This window comes from Ascaphus truei, chromosome 2 (genome assembly GCF_040206685.1).
Source record: "Ascaphus truei isolate aAscTru1 chromosome 2, aAscTru1.hap1, whole genome shotgun sequence".
Classification (NCBI taxonomy): Eukaryota; Metazoa; Chordata; class Amphibia; order Anura; family Ascaphidae; genus Ascaphus; species Ascaphus truei.
The window spans coordinates 308,645,658-308,666,417 of NC_134484.1; the positions used below are offsets into that span (position 1 = coordinate 308,645,658).

A 20,760-nucleotide genomic window follows, 5' to 3' on the forward strand; every position below is an offset into this window, starting at 1 on the left:
AAAAACCCTCCACAGGAAAGCAAATATGCAAATATAGCTGTATGCTCATCTGCATGTCTTAGGCAGGTCTGCAACCCCGCCTTTCCCCATTATCACCCAGCATACAGCACTTCCACTGCAGCAAGGGATGCCTCTCTTGCATTCCCAGTAAAATCAACCCCACACTGATGAGACCCATCAAGGTCGAAACAGCTGTCTGTGGGTGGTTTTCTTGGTATGCACCTTAACCCTGGCTGTGCTCAAGGCTGTGACCATGCAGCAAGCTTAAGCCTATAGGGAACCATGTTAAAAATGGTTATTGAGGCAAAAAGTGACACTGTGTGCTCATTTGCATGTCATTTCCCAGAATCCCTTGCTGCAGTGGAAGTGCTGTATGCTGGGTGATAATGGGGAAAGGTGGGGTTGCAGACCTGCCTAAGACATGCAGATGAGCATACAGCTATATTTGCATATTTGCTTTCCTGTGGAGGGTTTTTTCACTTTTTTTACTCACCATAACTTAACTCAGTATTATGGTTTGGCCTATCCCATAGCCTCCATTGTATTCCCAGTAAAATCAACCCCACACTGATGAGACCCATCAAGGTGGAAACAGCTGTCTGTGTGTGGTTTTCTGGGTATGCACCTTAACCCTGGCTGTGCTCAAGGCTGTGACCATGCAGCAAGCTGAAGCCTATAGGGAACCATGTTAAAAATGGTTATTGAGGCAAAAAGTGACACTGTGTGCTCATTTGCATGTCATTTCCCAGAATCCCTTGCTGCAGTGGAAGTGCTGTATGCTGGGTGATAATGGGGAAAGGTGGGGTTGCAGACCTGCCTAAGACATGCAGATGAGCATACAGCTATATTTGCATATTTGCTTTCCTGTGGAGGGTTTTTTCACTTTTTTTACTCACTATAACTTAACTCAGTATATATATATATATATATATATATATATATATATATATATATATACATATATACATACAGTGTTCGACAAATCACCCAAAAATCTACTCGACGAACAAAAACATCTACTCACAACCTAGCCCCGTCCCTATCGCTTCTCGGCCTTTTGGCTAAGATCAAGTGTAGTGTCTGTCCTGTGAAGGATGGCACTAGTTGCATCACTTGGTCTGGTCATGGGCTGAGAAGGCGGATATGTAGCCCGGGCTATTTTATCACGGCACCCCAGGAGTGGTTAACCTGGTGGAGTCATTTGCTGCTACACTGCACAGCACTTGACACTTGCACGGATAATTTGCACACCCCTACATTTTTCTGCACTGGCACCCCTTATTGCCTTCCGCTGAGGGGTTCGCCACTATTTTTTTACCCGCCAGGCTTCCGGGTCCGGCGTGCACTTGTGCACACTTATTTTTGTTGTTTCGTTTGAGCACCTCCTGCACTGCATCACACAGAGCACTGGAGCACTCGCACCATGGATTTTTGATGTTTCGTTTGTCGGGTTATCGTCACCCCTCTCTCCGGAGAGCAAAGACTGAGTGCTGGCTAGTAGTCGCCATCCCTTCGGGGGAAGATTGCGGTGGGTTAGTAGGCGTCAGCCGAACACCCTAAAAACTTGGACCCTCCTGCGGCGTCAGCTGCACTAGGAGGGAACAGGATGGACGTCGGATTCCTCGGATGACGACATCGATGTAACAGCAGGACTCCAAGGCTTCGGCTGGAGAGGACTGCTTATGGCACGGACTGCCCTACTCTACGGAGCGGACTTTGTCACAAGTTTTGAGCACCTGGTCTCACTGGACCATGAGCATGGTTTTTGAGGTGGAATCACTTTTTCACCACCCGGGCTACAAAAAAAAAAACCTAGCCCCGTCCCTAGTCACACCCCACCCCCGCTTTAAAAAAAAATGAATAAATTCCTAGTCAGAACAACATTCGTTTTTGACATTAGTTTATTTATTGTGTTACATTATACTACAATTACTGCTGCGGCCGAGTTTATTCGAGCATTTGCCCGTTCTCGGCCGCAGCAGTAGCCTGGCGCGCGCCGGAGGGTGACGGGCGCGCGCCGAAGCAGCGGAAGAGCGCCCTCCGATCGGGGCGCTCTCCCTCCCGCTGCCGGGTCCGCCGGGTCCCCCGGAACCCCCTGCCGCCGTCCCCCACATCGCGGGACACCAGGGCTCCCTCGGGGAGCCCTGGACGCGCGTGCAAGGGGCGCACGCTCCCGATGACGCATGACCGCGCGTCGGTGACGTGCGGCACGCCGAGGGGCGGCCACTAGCAAGCCGGGAAATCTCCCGGCTTGCGGATCTGGCCGCAGTGCAATAAACTGTGTCGCCAGTGTAGTCCTTGTTACGTGTGTGTGTGTGTGTGTTCCTGAACCCCATACCTAGTGCCTGGATGCCCCCGCATCACAATATCTAAAGCAGCAATCCCTCCTGGGATCTTAACTGATCTGCAGTCCCTCAATGTCCAGGTACCCTCATTCCCGCAATGATATACATTGGAGGGGATGTGTTTCCTACCTGTCTTCTGGTTTAGGGGGGATTCCGATGTCTTCCGTGTGAAGCTTGTGAGTTAGATCTGGAAGAAAGCAGTATAGGTTATTTTCGGTGTAGGTTTAGGACAGTTAAGATATGTAGGGTAAATAAGAGATCCAGAGTGTGAGAGAGAGTGTGGGTGAGAGACAGAGACAGGGAGAGACACACACACACACACACACACACACACAGAGACACACACACACAGACACAGAGAGACACAGAGAGAATGAGAGAGAGAGAGAGAGAGAGAGAGAGAGAGAGAGAGAGAGAGAGAGAGAGAGAGAGAGAGAGAGAGAGAGAGAGAGAGAGAGAGAGACACAGAGAGAGAGAGAGAGAGAGACACACACACAGAGAGACAGAGAGAGAGAGACAGAGAGAGACAGAGAGAGACAGAGAGGGAGAGGGCGACACAGGGAGAGGGCGACACAGGTAGAGGGAGAGGGCGACACAGGGAGAGGGCGACACAGGGAGAGGAGAGGGTGACACAGGGAGAGGGAGAGGGCGACACAGGGAGAGGGCGACCTAGGGAGAGGGCAACCCAGGGAGAGGGCGACACAGGGAGAGGGTGACAAAGGGAGAGGGCGACACAGGGAGAGGGTGACACAGGAAGAGGGTAAGAGGGTTACACACTCACAGACACACTCACTCACAGACACACTCACTCACAGACACACTCACTCACTGACACACTCACTCACATACACACTCACTCACAGACACCCACACATGGACACACAGACACACACTTAGAGACACACTCAGAGACACACTCACTCACAGACACACACTCAGAGACACACTCAGAGACACACTCAGAGACACACTCAGAGACACACTCAGAGACACACTCAGAGACACACTCAGACACACTCACTCACAGACACACTAAGACACACACTCAGACACACTCAGAGACACACTCAGAGACACACTCAGAGACACACTCACTCACAGACACACTCAGACACACACTCAGAGACACACTCACTCACAGACACACTCACTCACAGACACACTGATTCACAGACACACACACTCACTCACAGACACACTCACTCACAGACACACAGACATACTTACACACAGAAACACACTCAGACACACTCAGAGACACACTAACAGACACACTCACAGACACTCACTCACAGACACTCACAGACACAGACATTCACAGACACAGACACAGACAGTCACAGACACACAGACACAGACACACACACACACACACACACACACACACACGCACGCACGCACGCACGCACGCACACACACACACACACACACAGTCACTCAGTCTGTCACTCACACACACACACTCACCGGGTCGCACGTGGCAGCAGTGGGGCCTCCGCACGGCAGTGGGCACTCCACACGGCAAGAGGGTCTCTGCAAGGCAGGGGGGTTCACACATGGCAGCAGGTGCCTCCGCAAGGCAGCAGGGCTCTCTGCACGGCAGGAGGGCCTCTGCAATGGGCCGCCCCCCCCGAAGCAGATGCCATAGCACGCCACCCCTGAAGCGGCCGACATCGCAGCACGCCCTTCCCACCGAAGCGAAGCAGACCCCCTTCAGAGGCGGACACCCTCGGGCAGCAAGCGGGGATCGGGGGCAGGGGGAGAGGAGATCAGGGGCATGAGGGGGAGGAGATCAGGGGCAGGAGGGAGAGGAGATCAGGGGGAGGAGATCAGGAGGGGGAGGAGATCAGGGGGAGGAGATCAGGAGGGGGAGGAGATCAGGGGAAGAGGCTCTTCCCCGCGGCCCTCTTCCCCGCGTTAACCCAATCAGGGAGGAGGATTATTTATTTATTAAAAAAAAATTGCCGCGAGCAGGGGAATTCATAGAGCCGCAGCACGGCTCGCCAGCGGCCTAAATCCACTCGCCACGGGCATGTGGTTATCATTATTTGTCGAACACTGTATATATATATATAAATATATATATATATATATATAAACGAAAAAAGAGAGCGCCCAGAGTGCAATATGTAAAATAATCTCATTTAATATACAAAAAAGAGTCCAACAATTTAAAACTCACAAACAACATGAATAAAAGAGCATTTTATGAGTAATACTCATGCACCAAACACAGGAACTCCGTTGGGGCTAATACTCACATCACTCAGCCCCGCTACCCACAATATAAATATAAATATATATATATATATATATATATATATATATATATATATATATATATATATATATATATATATATACATATATACATATATATATATATATATATATATATATATATGTGTAATACACCAACAACCCCTATAGATACTGAAGATACAGTAAATATATGTAATGTAGGGGATGTTGGGGATGTACAGCAATGATACTGTAGGCTGGCGGTGGCCCTCGGGTGTTCCCCGCAGGTGTCCCTGCTTGCCTGCAGTACCAAGTATGAGCCCCCCAAAAAATCATTAAAAAACACATAAATACGGTTAAATAAATACACCCCCCCCTGTCCCCTAACACATAAAGTACTTAGTAATGGGCAAAATTACTATTATCCACATATGGATAATAGTGCATTTCCCATGTAAAATACATTAATCCCCAAAAAATAAAATAAATACATCTTGCACTCACACTTGGCCGGCAGCCACGATGAAGGCCATCCTCATCTTCATCACCGTCCATGCCCTCCGGTGCTGAAAACATACTCAAGAATAAAAAAAGCCAATGTAATGTCCCTAACCACTTAATCACCTTATCGGTTAATAACCGTAAAAAAAAATAAGGGGTTAATTCACCCTGCATCCATTCATTTGTACAGTGGCTTCATTATTCCCATATATATATAGCAAGCTTAAGTCTATAGGGAACCATGTTAAAAATGGTTTTTGAAGCAAAAAGTGGCACTGTGTGCTCATTTGCATGTAATTTCCCAGAATCCCTTGCTGCAGTGGAAGTGCTGTGTGCTGGGTGATAATGGGGAAAGGCGGGGTTGCAGACCTGCCTAAGACATGCAGATGAGCATACAGTTGTATTTACATTTGCATATTTTTAACTAACTTTACTTAGTATTATGGTTGGCCCATCCTTTACCCAGTTAATCAACCCCACACTGATGAGACCCATTAAGATCGAAACAGCTGTCTGTGGGTGGTTTTCTGGGTATGCACCTTAACCCTGGCTGTGCTCAAAGCTGTGACCATGCAGCAAGCTTAAGCCTATATGGAACCATGTTAAAAATGGTTTTTGAAGCAAAAAGTGGCACTGTGTGCTCATTTGCATGTCATTTCCCAGAATCCCTTGCTGCAGTGGAAGTGCTGTGTGCTGGGTGATAATGGGGAAAGGCAGGGTTGCAGACCTGCCTAAGACATGCAGAAGAACATACAGTTGTATTTACATTTATATATATATATATATATATATATATATATAATTAAATTATAAAGGCGTGATGAAGCCACTGTACCAATGAATGGGTGCAGGGTGGCTTAACCCCTTACTTACTTTAGCGGTTATTAACCGCTAAGGTGATTAAGGGGTTAAGGGACATTACATTGGCTCTTTTTATTCTTGTGTATGTTTTCCAGCACCGGAGGGCATGGACGATGATGAAGATGAGGATGTCCTTCATTGTGGCTGCCGGCCAAGGGTGAGTGCAAGATGTATTTATTTTATTTATTGGGATTAATGTATTTTACATGGGCAAATGCACTATTATCCATATGTGGATAATAGTAATTTTGCCCATGACTATACTGTATGTGTTAGGGGTGTGTGGGGTGTATTTATGTATTTGTACTTTGTTTTTTGGGGCACAGAATTGGTAATGTAGGCAAAGGGGGACCCACGGACACGTGCAGGAATACCCGAGGGCCACCGCCGGCCTATAGTATTATTTCTGTGCATCAAAAAATAATAGATGTAATGTATATAAGAGGGGTATACGGGTTGTTGGGGGCACAGGGGATGGGTGTGTTGTGTATTGCAATGTTTATAGGGGTAATTGTCCACAATAAACATGCTACTGTGACTTAACCCCTTCATTGCCTTAGCGGATAGCCGCAAAGGTAATGAAGCAGCATTAATGTATTTGTATTAATACTGTACATGTGCATGGGGTCTCCGGAGCTGAACCGTGTTGGTTTAATATCCGGGGACACCCTGCTTCCTGAAATACAGTCCCATTTATGGGGTGCCGGTGTCTCCTATGCATGGAAATGTCCCGCGGTCATGTGATCTGTCTATCTCCATGCATAGGAGATACCGGCACCTCATAACAGGACCTGTATCTCGGGATGCAGGGGGTCCCAGGACATAAAACCAACGTGGTTCAGCTCCAGAGACCCCCTGAACATTTAGAATATGAATACAATTTTAATATACTGTATGGCTAGCAGCCATGCTTGTAAGCAGATATGCTTTTAAGTAGAAATGTTTCAAGTAGAATATGAAGTTTAAAAAGGAAGGAAGACTATTGAATCACTCACTCATCTCATCTCTTCTCTTTCCTCAGGTAAAAACATATTCCAATTGTCTGTCTATCCTGATATCCTCCCCATCTGTGTATTTAGTTCTATTTAGGTAAAAACATATTCCAATTGTCTGTCTATCCTGATATCCTCCCCTGCTGTGTATTTAGTTCTATTTAGGTAAAAACATATTCCAATTGTCTGTCTATCCTGATATCCTCCCCTGCTGTGTATTTAGTTCTATTTAGGTAAAAACATATTCCAATTGTCTGTCTATCCTGATATCTTCCCCTTTGTGTATTTAGTTCTATTTAGGTAAAAACATATTCCAATTGTCTGTCTATCCTGATATCCTCCCCTGCTGTGTATTTAGTTCTATTTAGGTAAAAACATATTCCAATTGTCTGTCTATCCTGATATCCTCCCCTGCTGTGTATTTAGTTCTATTTAGGTAAAAACATATTCCAATTGTCTGTCTATCCTGATATCTTCCCCTTTGTGTATTTAGTTCTATTTAGGTAAAAACATATTCCAATTGTCTGTCTATCCTGATATCCTCCCCTGCTGTGTATTTAGTTCTATTTAGGTAAAAACATATTCCAATTGTCTGTCTGTAAATCATCCCCCTAGTGTCTTAATTTAATTCAGCTTTCACACTTGTGCAAGGCAAGGCAAGGCAACACCCACCTTAGAAAAACCATTTGCTTTAACTACCCTCACATGTGCTAATTAAGTTTGTTGTGCCAACCAGGTGACTTTCTAAAAGTATATAAGTAAACTCCTAACAGCCATTGCTGCTAGCAGCCATGCTTGTAAGCAGATATGCTTTTAAGTAGAAATGTTTCAAGTAGAATATGAAGTTTAAAAAGGAAGGACAAAAAGAAGTGGAAAAGTGGACATCACCTACTGCTTCTGATTCCTGCTTTTGATCTACGCTGGAAAGGAGGATATCATCTATCTAAGACTGCACATCTCAACACTTAACTATTGCTGTGATGCCGCCTTTATTTTTTATATTTGCTGCAACCTCACTTATTTTCAAATTATGCACTTCCTTCCACCAGTCTCCTTATGTCTCTAACTCTATTCATATATCTCCATCTCTCCTTTCTTCCCCACTTCTCTGTTCACATGAACTCCTTTCTTACCTGCGCCCTCTGACACCACACAGCTATACCCCCTGCACTAAAAAACACCCCTATAAATCATCCTCACACATTCTCTTTCTATCCATGCTTCTCCTCCTTGCTTCTGGGGATATCTCTCCCAATCCAGGTCCCTGCCTTATTTCTACTTGCTCTAATCCTCGCCTCCCACATACAACTTCTTCTCCTTCTGGTGTTAACCCCTCCAACCTCATACCCATCCCATGCCACCCTCCCTCCTCTCTCCCTTTCTCCTGTGCCCTTTGGAATGCTCGCTCCCTTTCTAACAAGTTCCTCTCTGTGCATGACTTCTTTCTCTCTCACTCCCTGCTTCTCTTTGCTATAACTGAGACCTGGCTCACTCAGTCTGACTCTGCTCTGGAAGCTGCCCTCTCTTATGGTGGCCTTTCCTTCTCCCACACTCTGCGCCCTGATGGCAGGGGTGGAGGTGTGGGGCACCTGCTCTCCTCTCTCTGCCGTTACCGAACTCTTCCTATTCCCCCCTCTCTTGCCTTTCCCTCCTTTGAGGTTCACACTGTCCAGATCTTCTCTCCTCTCCCTGTTCATGTGGCGGTCATCTATCGCCCACCTACCTCTACTCATCCCCCTTCTGCCTTTCTCTCTCACTTTGAATCCTGGCTCTCTTTCTTCCTCTCCTCAGACTCCCCTGTTCTTCTCCTTGGGGACTTCAATTGCCACATTTCTACATTGATGACCCCTCTCTCCCTTGGGCTTCCCGCTTTCTTTCTCTAACCTCTTCTTTTGGCCTTCAACAGTGGACTGCAGCCAGCACCCACAAGGATGGCCACTACTTCACTAAAAACTTCTCTCTCTCTGATTTCTCCATTTCCCCTTTTCCTCTCTCTGACCATCACCTCATCTCATTCTCTCTATCTCGCTTCTCCCCTTCTCCACCTCCATCTACCCCCCGGTTCTGCAGAAACCTGCTCTCTATTCACTTACCTGACTTTGAGTCCACGTTACACTCCTCCCTCTCCTCTCTAAGCTCTGCTACAGACCCTGACAAACTGGTCAGGAACTACAACTCTGCCTTGTCCTCCTTTCTTGATCTACATGCCCCGCTTTCTCTCTGCCGCACTCGCCCTTTTAACCCTAGACCCTGGTTAAATTCCCACACGCGCATGCTGCGTTCCTCCACTCGTTCCTCTGAACGCCTCTGGAGGAAATACTCTCGCAGACTTCCTTCACTACAAATTTATGCTATCCTGTTTCAACTCTGCCCTCTCGCAAGCTAAACAAGCCTACTTTTCTTCACTAATCAACATGCACAAGTCTAACCCACGCCGACTGTTCTCTGTCTTTGATACTCTACTCAAACCACCCTCAGCTGCCTCTCCTTTCTCCATCTCCGCTCAGGACTTTGCTGACTATTTTAAGGAAAAGGTGGAATCCATACGTCAGAACATTCCCTCTGTTTCTTCCTCCCATCCTACACCTCTTCCTAACTCTCCTCCTGCCTTCCTTGACTCCTTTTCCACTGTCTCAGAGGAGGATGTGTCGCTTTTGATCGCCTCTTCTCCCTCTACCCCTTGCCCTCTTGACCCCATCCCCTCCCATCTCCTAAAACCTCTTGCTCTTACTATAATCCCTACGCTCACGCACATTTTTAACTCCTCCCTCTGCTCTGGAACCTTTCCATCCTCCTTCAAACATGCAACAGTCATACCATTACTCAAAAACAGCAAGCTTGACCCTACCTGTCTTTCTAACTATCGGCCTGTCTCCCTCCTGCCTTTTGCCTCCAAACTCCTTGAACGTCTTGTATTCGCTCGCTTGCTCCATTTTCTCAACACGTATTCTCTCCTAGACCCTCTACAATCTGGCTTCCGCACTGCTCACTTCACGGAAACTGCCCTCACTAAAATAACTGACGACCTCCATGCTGCCAAAGACAGAGGTCATTACACTATGCTCATATTACTCGACCTCTCTGCAGCATTTGACACCATGGACCACCCTCTTCTCCTTCACATTCTCCATACTCTTGGCATTCGGAACAAAGCTCTATCCTGGATCTCATCCTACCTCTCCCATCGTACTTTCAGTGTCTCTTCTGCTAATACCTCCTCCTCCTCTATTGATCTCTCTGTGTGGGTACCCCAGGGCTCTGTCCTGGGACCTCTTCTCTTTTCTCTGTATACACTCTCTCTAGGTGACCTAATAACATCTTTTGGGTTTAATTATCACCTCTATGCTGACAACACACAAATATATTTCTCAACACCCGACCTTACACCTGCTGTACAAACCAAAGTTTCTGAATGTCTCTCTGCTATTTCATCCTGGATGGCCCTCCACCGCCTTAAACTTAACATGGCAAAAACAGAGCTCCTCATACTTCCTCCCAAACCTGGCCCTACTACCTCCTTCCACATTACTGTTGGAACTACGATCATTCACCCAGTAGCCCAAGCACGCTGCCTTGGGGTCACACTCGACTCCTCTCTCACATTTGCCCCTCACATTCAAAACATTTCTAAAACCTGTCGCTTTTTCCTCCGCAATATAACAAAGATACGCCCTTTCCTCTGTTTCTCGACTGCTAAAACTCTGACTCAGGCCCTCATTCTCTCCCGTCTTGATTACTGTAACCTCCTGCTGTCCGGCCTTCCTGCCTCTCACCTGTCTCACCTACAATCTATCCTTAACGCTGCTGCCAGAATCACTCTACTCTTTCCTAGATCTGTCTCAGCATCTCCCCTCATGAAATCCCTCTCCTGGCTTCCGATCAAATCCCGCATTTCACACTCCATTCTTCTCCTCACTTTTAAAGCTTTATACTCTTCTGCCCCTCCTTACATCTCAGCCCTAATATCTCGTTATGCACCATCAAGACTCTTGGGTTCTTCTCAAGGATGTCTTCTTTCTACCCCCTTTTTATCTAAAGCCCTCTCCCGCCTTAAACCTTTTTCATTGACTGCCCCTCACCTCTGGAATGCCCTTCCCCTCAGTATCCGACTAGCACCCTCTCTAGCCACCTTTAAGACCCACCTTAAGACACACTTGCTTAAAGAAGCATATGAATAGCACTGTGGCTATTCTGAACACATGGCACATAAAGCTTGGCCCCCTGCAGATGCACTTACCAGAACTCCCTCATACTGTCTCTGTACGTTCTCCCAACCTACCAATTAGACTGTAAGCTCCTAGGAGCAGGGACTCCTCTTCCTTAATGTCTAAAGCACTTATTCCCATGATCTGTTATTTATTGGATTACCACATGTATTACTGCTGTGAAGTGCTATGTACATTAATGGCGCTATATAAATAAAGTCTTACAATACAATACAACATATATAAATATTTTTATTGCCGGCGAAATTTGTGCAGAGAGAGACGAATCTCTCTCTCTGCAGACAGATGTCGCCAGCGGAGCCCTTCTCGCCAGGGCTCGCCATCTCTCCACCGGCGCCTCGCCATGTTTTAGAAGCTTCCTCTCACAGGTATGCGCACCTTCCTGCATACCGCGAGGTGAATCCGCCAAAACATGCCGAGCTCACACAACTGTTTAATGGCTATTATCGCCGTTTTCTGCATAGGCCCCATAAAGTTTTCTTACAATACGACGACGGATTCAAAATAAATACAATCCACGGAATGGATTTACAATAAGCTTTGTAAGGGGGTTATTTTGAATCCGTATAACTGAGCAGCATAGGTTTTTTTTTAACTAATCTGCACAGATTGCAACTGAAACAATCCATCTACGGATTGTACACCGCAGAACTAGTTTTGAATGGAAAAAACAGGGAAATTCTGTGGATAGTGTTTGTACTGATTCACCCATCTCTATTTATAATGAATTGAAATAATCTGAAAGGTTGTGTCAAATCTTACACTTTACCACTCCACAGAAGCTTGCAGTGATTAACTTTTACAAATATGGATATTACTATTACTGTACATGTCAGTACAGGGAATAGTTCTTCATGTACTTTTACATGCAGCAGGAAACTGGAATCCGGTATATAACCATCTAGGATTTTATCATTCAACTGATTGGTTTGTGTGTCCTAATGTATATAATCCAGTATAACAAGCTCACTAGGGTAGCTTGCTCTCTATGTCAGTTACTGTAGCATCTGTTTATTCCAAGTGCTACAGTATCTGGTTTTGTAAGTGCGAGTTTTAAAAAACAACAGCTTTCTTTCTTTGCATATTTTCTGTGTTTGGGGAGTTAACTGTTTTATTTTTTTTTACGTTATTTTTTTCTATAGTTGCTAACAGTGTTTTAGAGTAAAGCTAGTAACAAATTGGTAACAGGTATATAAAAGGAAAGGAGGTGAACGTGAACTGAACGTGGACAAGTCAATGGGGCCAGTTGGCAAACATCAAAGGCTATTATAAAACTTTAGGGCTATACTGGCAATATCATTTACAGAACTATTTATCCAGTCGCTACTAATAGGTTGAGTTCAACATCAGTAGAGAAGAGCAAGTGTACTAAAGTGGAAGTAGGGAAGAGTCAAGTAAGTACGTGTCAGTGAGATTAATATTAGTAGTGGGGAAGTTAATGGAAACATTGCTGATAGATAAAATTGTTGACTATCTAAAGTCCAATAACCTCCTAGATCCTAGGCAGCATGGATTTACTTGGGGGAGATCACATGAAACAGATCAAATTGATTTTTTTGACTGGGTGATTAAAGTCATAGATCAGAGTTAAGCATTAGCTTACCTAGATTTTAGGAAAGCACTTGACACTGTCGCACCTAGAAGACTGAGAATTAAGTTGTAATGCTTAGGATTGGACTCTAAGGTGGTAGAATGAATAAGACATTGGTTCAAGGATATATGACAGAGAGTTGTGGTAAAGGGAATACATTCAGAGGAGGGGAAGTTGACCAGTGGCATATCTCCAGTATCTGTATTAAGACCTACTGTATGCTATTTAATATCTTTATTAGTGATTGGTCTGGATGGAAAAGTATGGGTTTTTTCAGATCACACAAAGATCTACAACAGGGTTGATACTCCAGGGGGAGTAAACTAAAATGACTAATGATTTAGGTAGATTGGCGGAATGGTCAAGAGTGTGGCAACTATAATTTAATGCTAAAAAGAGCAAAATAATTCACTTCTAAACCAGAATACAGGATTACTGGCACTAAATGTTAGCGCTTGTGCAAAACAGGGCTACTAAGATGGTACATGATCTATAGCAACAGACTTAATAAAAATAAAATAAAAAACACAGTCTGAGGTTATTTTGAAACAGAATAACACGTGAATTTATTCAAGTCAAGTGCACATAGGAGACAGCTTTTGAAAAAAAAGCTCTCTAACAATAACACGGTATGCCATATATTTATACCCTAAAATCTTAAAAGTGTCCTCCCTCTATGGGGGCTTGCGCGTCACTAATATTACCTCATTTTGTAATACATAACAATACTGGATAACTGTCTGTCAGCTAAAAACCATTATGGGGTTAAATGGGATTTGCCTTTTCTTCCACTTGGCACATTGTATAAGAATCAGTTTCTCTGTAAGAATCTGAGCTTATCTCAAGGTTTCTCACAACTTCTAGCCTGTTTACACTTTCAATTTGAAGCTGATTGGATGAGGAAAGATCAATAAAGTCAGCTAGGAGCGAAAACATTCCATGTCTGTTTCACACGTTTGTTCACACAGAAATAAAACACAGAAATAAGACTCACAGATACAAGACAAGATGCGGACTAAAATATTCAAACAAAATGGCTTCATCCTAACGCTGTTATGTCACACCCCCTAATGTCTCAACTTCATCAGTCCCTCCTCTAATTCTTTAAAACATTGTTTTTTGAGAATTATTGGTATGATTTTAGTCCAGAAACATGTTGGGAGGCACAGGGGTGCTCCATCATCTCATAATGCTGCTTGAGGGTATAGGACAGTGCATGAGGGTGCCTGCCAAATGTAGTCATAGTCTCGTATGGCATTGCAGCCAAATTCTTTTCCAGAGTTAGAACACTGTACTTGGCATCTTCTTTCTTCAAGGGACTGCTGTAAATTGGTTCTGGAAACACTGGCATTATGTCTGCAGAGGGGGTAGCACATTTGTGGATCATGCCTTTGACAAACATAATACAAACATAGATGACAACGAGTATCACAAGCACACACATATCGTATTCAAAAATTTCACTCCTAGTGATCCTACCAAACCACCCAGCCCCAAAGGGTCCCAGTCTGTGTCACCTTCCTTCCTAAATCTTTCTTGAATTTCTTCTATCTTGTCTAACTCATGCTGTACTTGCCACTCTGATCTTGATGAAAACACAACATTGTTCTTTAATTAGGGCACATACACCTCCTTTTGATGTCTAAAATATAACCTAAAGCCATTCTGTTTTGTAAGGCCATAAGCCTGATCTGAACCTGTTCTTGGTTTAGTGATGCAATGGCTGTAGTGGTGTGATTGAGGACATCATCTAATACATCTGTTAATGTATTAAGCCTGTCATATAGTAACCACCTCCTACATTTAGAACTAAACTAACCCAAAAATGTTCTTTCCATAAACTACTTTTCAGTCCTGCAATATTTGGTGGTTTTCTCTTGTTTCTGGTTGTTGGAGGCACTTGACCCATAAATGATTGGTGTTGCTAGTGTGTAAAAATGGATACAAAAAATGTTAAAAACCTTATTTTAGACAAGTGACCTTTCTGCTGCTAGCTAAAGAAAATGGCATCTATCTCTACCATCATATATTTTGAGAATTAGCACAACATTCTATTACTGAGAATTGAGGGGGTTTGGTATCTATGGAAGTGAAATGCATGATCATCACTCCTGCACGCATCATATACATTATTCACTCAGAAAAACAGAACAAAAAATGTCTGCGATGATCAAAAATGGCTGACTTGTGATCCTTTCCTTGTGGCTGACACACGCCCCTGGGTGACCCCCTCCTCTCGGTGGGGGTGCAACACACTTCTGGATCAAAGTTTTGCTGCACATGACACATACATAGAGAGTGATGAGTACTGCCAAAACACATACAAGAGCTTTCACAAGCTTCACTTCCAGGGAACCAATGAACTTTGTGATGTTTGTGGGTGAGATGCTTAGTGTAGTGTTACCTTGACCATGGTGATAGATATCTGCGATGTATAAGGAACACAGGTAGATGAGTATTGCTGACAAGGCTCTGTAGAGCATCATCATGACAATCCTGTCATCTCTCTGTGGGTTATACCTTCACAAACACAATGGTGCATACATCTTAAAATTCTAACTTATACACACTATAAAAGAAAAAAAATATTGAGTCTTTGAAAAAATTTAATGTTCTGAGTCTTTGAAAAAATTAAATGTTCCTGATATGATCAGGCCTCTGCCTGGTATCTTATTTTCCTTGTTGGTTAACGGTCAAAGTTTATGTCTCATCAAAACGTTAACTTGAAGACTCTGTGCTTTAGATGACTTTGGTCTTTGGTGGAGCTGGAATGAGTTTTATGTGAGCCATGTGGATCCAGGAATAAATCTCTGACACTTTAATTGCTGTATTGGTGGTTGGTATGGGCCTTTTCATCTGGGATGAAGAGCATGCTTGCGTAGGAAATATTTAACTATTAACCCCTTTCGAGTGGGTGCACTTTCAACTTTGCCTAGAGAGACTCAAACAATGTATTAGTGGCATACAATACTTATTAATTGTTTTATTAACAATAGATGGTCCTTAATTTGTTCATTTGAACTACTGATAGTCATAAGTCATCCCATAAGTGTCTCATTGGGAGATAATTTATACCTAGGAATAAATTATTGTATTAATGTGTTTACTACTGTCTTAATATCCGCATATAGACAGAGGTATCTCCTATTAATGCTCCTCACATTTAAAACTAAGCAGCTAATGTGGACTTGACTGTACTACAATCTAAATTCCTAAGACTTTGGGCCTCAGCCATTGTCAAACCAATTGCTTCCATAATCAACTCTATCCTGTCTACAGGCCATATCCCTAAGACCTGGAAAACTACCAGAGCTGTCCCAATCTTCAAAAGTGGGGACAAAAACACTGTCTCAAACTACAGACCAATCTCTCTTCTCCCAATACACACTTGCTCTCATTCATGCCTCACTGTAATCTCCTCCGATGCAAATGGTATCAACCTTTTCATTAAATACTAACTAACCTTAAAACTTTCCCCACAAATTAAACATCCCAATAGCCTGCACTCATGGCTATTATTCCACACACAGTCACTCCTACCACACCCATTGTGGCCAAGCACTGCCATCTACAGCACTTATTCCCTCACCTGCTATCTCTGTAAATTCCCCTCAAACCTTAGATTGTAAGCTCTTAAGGGCAGGGATTTCCTTTCCTATTGTCTGATTTTGCTGCACTTACTATTCTATTATAATTCCCTCTACTGTATTCTTTGTGAAGTGCTGAGTACATTACAATACAATACTATCCTATCCAAAGTCATGGATTAAAATGTGTTCACTCCCAATTAAACAATTACGATTCTAAGACAAATACCCCTAGCCAATTCCAGTCTGGCCTCCACCCAAAACACTTCATTGTAACTATTCTGCTAAAAATGTGAAATGCCTTGCATATAATATATACCCTGCTCACTTATGTAACTGTATTTGCAAATATATATCACCTGTCCTTTAACTCTATACCCAGGACACACCCAAAAATGAGAGGTGACTCCCAGTGCACCACTTCCTAGCAAAAAATTCTACAAATAAAATAAATAAATTAGCAACTAGGATGTTGTTTGCTTAATCAGCAGAATTAGAATTATATATTATACAGTGATTTTAACAGTAACAACTGCTTATAATAAAATAGGTCACCTATGGAAAAAATAAATGGTTAAAAGTTATAAAATACATCACATATTCAGATAATAGTCAAATGCTTTTGTATAGGACTTCACACTAAATTTCTTGTAATATAATCTCTTTGCACAGTGCTGAACACACTGACACCGTTATTTTTTTAAAGACACTCAGAGTAAAATTTCAGAGCTTGTTTATCTTGGCAATTAGCCAGCCCGGGCGTTTCGCCAAAAAGACCTTGAGAGTGCAGAGCAGATAACAAAACAGCTTCTCAGTCTTCTAAATATTAATTACTGAATTGAAACTTCAGCTCAAAGTTAAAAATGGAGCTCTCTCCACAGCAATAAAAAATAAAAATTTATGGCCTCTCAAAAATAAAAATATGGCCTCTCAAAAAATAAAAATATGGCTTCTTAAAAATAAAAATATGGCCTCTTAAAAATAAAAATATGGCCTCTTAAAAATAAAAATATGACAATTATACAACTGAACACACCATATATAATTTAAACAATACGTGTGAGCTTAAAATATTTCCAACATATCCTAATCCTATAGAAATGCAATTGACGTGTTTTTACTGGTTTACACACACAGAACCCACAATACAGACACACAAAGAACATAGACACAAACTTCTCTCCTACACAGCGAATCAACTTCTCATAAATAACCTGCTTTTAAAACTAATTTTTTTATGCTCCGGAGCTTTTGAGTTAACTTTTCATATCTTTTGCACATTCCTTTGGAGAAAAAGGGGGGGGGGTTGGCACGGTCTGTGCTACTGTTATTCTGATTCTCTTTCTAGTTGCCATTAGAACAGAAGGAAAAAGAATATTTTCTGGTTTAAAAGACCCATTCGTGTGGCCAGTACGAACAAACCTTTTAAATTTTTACCAGTTACAGGGCTACTCCCATTCTTTTCCGTTCTCTTCTCTCTCTCTTAAGGCTGCACTGCAATTACTAGCAAAAATGTCCTGCCTTTTTTTTACAATTATAACACTTTCTGTCCCTTCCAAACAATATACACAGTCTCTAATTTTATCCCAATTTCTGCATATAAACCTTTCATAAAAATAACCCTCAATATCTACTTCCTCAACACCATCATATGCCTTGATTATCTATCGGCAAATTCACTTGCTATTTCTTTCCTATTCACTTTCTTTTTCACTTGTTATTATATTAACTTCTGTCCTGGCAATGGTAAAAATAAATGCAGCGGGACCCTCCTGTCCCTCAACAGAATTCTTTTGACCCATATTGACGTAAGGTATGTTTCCCTGTGGGATTCAAAAACACATGAGATGGCGCTCCCTGAGCTCCTTAATCCCACAGAAAAAGACCCCTCTTTCATTTAAACATCTGCGCAATTTGTTGATAGTAATACAAACAGTGCCATTTACTGGTCAACAAAATATATTTATATTGTCTCTTTTTGTTCTCTGTATTCATTCTTTATTATTTTCGTCTGCAGACACACAATCCTTTGAGAATTTTTGGTTTCCCATTATTCCCCTGTTACAGAAATCAAATTTAATTGACCTGTACAATACTTCTTCGGCTACAGGAATCAACTTTAATTGACCTGTACAATACTTCTTCGGCTACAGAAATCAACTTTAATTGACCTGTACAATACTTCTTCGGTTACAGAAATCAAATTTAATTGACCTGTACTATACTTCGGCTACAATAATCAGCGCAAGCTGATTACGTACAACTCCTTTGGCATGTTATTGTTCTGAATAGTGTAAATATGCAAATAAGGACCTGTCACAAGACTGTTCCCCAATCACATTTTTTCACCCTAACTATACCAAAGAAAAACTTGAATCACTTCAGCGGGTCCAACCCAGTCCTGATAAACCTTATACTTTTATAACATGGATACAGATAAGACCTTCTAACCAGATATCCATGAATAACTCACTTAGTATGTTAATGACAAGACACAGCAAATGTACAATCAGGGACCTGTCCTGCTCAGACAACAAAAATATTTATCACAACCCAGGACTGTCTGAAAACAATCCCTTAAGCATACAAACACTCACCTTCATCACCAAAATACCAAAACTTTTAACGGGACTCTCACCTTAGCCCCTAACAACTCTTAACACTCTTACCCTTTAAAATGAATACAGGAACAGAGAATAATAAATTCACGTGAAACTGCTATGGATTCTTACTCGTCATATCAGATAAGACACCGTTCAAAAATCAGCTCCAAGCATCACTCAAAACAATTTAATCAGGCTGTTTGTCTAAAAAAAGCAGGTAGCCTTACCTTGATTCATATGAGCGCTCAGGTTTGAGTGATGGAGGAGTGATTCATCCGGGTGCTTGATTCCGATGATATTGAGTCCCTATTCAGAATGCGCCATCTGAGAAAAAGCATAAATAAAAAACACAGTCTGAGGTTATTTTGAAACAGAATTGACACGTGAATTTATTCAAGTCAAGTGCACATAGGAGACAGCTTTTGACAAAAAGCACTCTAACAATAACACGGCATGCCATATATTTATACCCTAAAAACTTAAATTGTCCTCCCTTAATGGGGGCTTGCGCGTCACTAATATTACCTCATTTTGTAATACATAACAATTCTGGATAACTGTCTGTCAGCTAAAAACCATTATGGGGTTAAATGGGATGTGCCTATTCTGCCACTTGGCACATTGTATGAGAATCAGTTTCTCTGTAAGAATCTGAGCTTATCTCAAGGTTTCTCACAACTTCTAGCCTGTTTACACTTTCAATTTGAAGCTGATTGGATAAGGAAAGTTCAATAAAGTCAGCTAGGAGCGAATATATTCCATGTCTGTTTCACATGTTTGTTCACACAGAAATAAAACACAGAAATAAGACTTACAGATACAAGACAAGATGGCGGACTAAAATATTCAAACAAAATGGCTTCATCCTAATGCTGTTATGTCACACCCCCTAATGTCTCAACTTCGTCAAAAGACTAGAGGACCTTAATATGTACAGCCTAGAGGATAGTAAGGAGAGGGGGATATGAAAAAAAAAACTTGAGAAACAAGTGCATTAAGAAACCCTATTTAAAAAAAAAGAAATGATACAACAATAGGTCATGCTCTGAAGCTAGATGGTGGCAGGCTAAGGGGAAATGTGAGGAAGCACTTCTTCACAAAAAGGGTTGTGGATTCAGATAGCCTCCCAACAGAGGTGGTAGGAGCTAATACAGTAAGGGAATTCATGTTTGGGATAGTCATAAGTCTACTCTAAATACGGAATAAGAAAATTAAGGATCAAATAGGGTCTGAGATTTTACAGTAGCTAGGAACATATTTAGACTACTGTAGGTGGGTCAAGTGGATCTTATCTGCCATCAAATTCTATGTTAACCAATTAAATCTGATGTACTTAAAAGATTTATGTGGGGATTTATTAAACAATATTTGTTTTTGTTTATCAGTATATGGCTGTAAAATAACATTTGATATGAAAAGTAGGTTTATCGTTAGGTCACTGTTTAAGGGGCATTTAGATTGCAATTAAAGTGATATTAGGATGAACAGCTGCAATTTCTGAATATGAATGTCGGTTTTCTAAATCAGAAGTGTTTATATGGCTTGTCACGTATGGCACAACTGTGAGCATGTGACCTTCATAAGGAACAACGGTTAATACAGAGCTCACAAGCTGGGTCAATTTTCACCTTCGCCAAGGTCCCTCAAATGAACAATATCTCCCTTCAATCCGTCCCCATGTAACATTTGCCATAAAAGCACACAAGTGAGCAAGTGACTTAGATATGCAACAGGGTTAATATACTACTCTAGCCAACTCACTTTTCTCCTCCAAAAGATTCTTTCAATTAGTTAATATTAACCCCGTACTCAA

The 20,760-nt window shown here is 42.4% G+C and overlaps 1 pseudogene; it reads left to right on the top strand.

Moving 5' to 3' along the window:
• Nucleotides 1-1,041: 1,041 nt before the first annotated feature.
• On the top strand, nt 1,042-1,115 carry LOC142488909 (U2 spliceosomal RNA; annotated as a pseudogene).
• The last annotated feature ends 19,645 nt before the right edge of the window (nt 1,116-20,760 follow it).